This window comes from Cariama cristata, unplaced genomic scaffold (assembly GCF_000690535.1).
Source record: "Cariama cristata isolate BGI_N322 unplaced genomic scaffold, ASM69053v1 scaffold24531, whole genome shotgun sequence".
Classification (NCBI taxonomy): domain Eukaryota; kingdom Metazoa; phylum Chordata; class Aves; order Cariamiformes; family Cariamidae; genus Cariama; species Cariama cristata.
The window spans coordinates 1,022-1,484 of NW_009601330.1; positions in this window are offsets into that span (position 1 = coordinate 1,022).

Genomic DNA, 463 nt, shown 5'->3' on the forward strand with positions numbered 1-463 from the left:
GAGGGAACATTAGTGCCGGGCTCTGCCCCACTGCCCGCCCTGTGCATTACAGGGATCGATGGGGCCGGATCGATACCACCGGCTGGGGACCGAAAAGCCCCGAAAGGCAACTGCACTCACCTCTGCCCAGCCCTGGGGCCCGGCACCCACCACGGCATGTGTCACGGCCTTGGGAATGCCAGCACCTCGCCGCGGCAGCCGGGCACTGGGGCAGCGTCACCGAGTCCCCCGCTCACCCCAAAGCCAGAAATAGCAAAGCCCGTCATTCCCAGGGGTTATAAATAGCCTTGGCTATGGGGAGACGTTGTTTTTCTGCACGGAAAATGCTGCCCTAGTTCTGTTTCCTCAATCTGCCACCAGAAATAGTCCTAATTTCGTGGAAATTTCTTGCTGCTCGGGTGTGGGTTAAAGCTCTGCCTCACAGAGGCTTGGGGAGGGGAAAAAGAGGGAGACTGAGGACAAC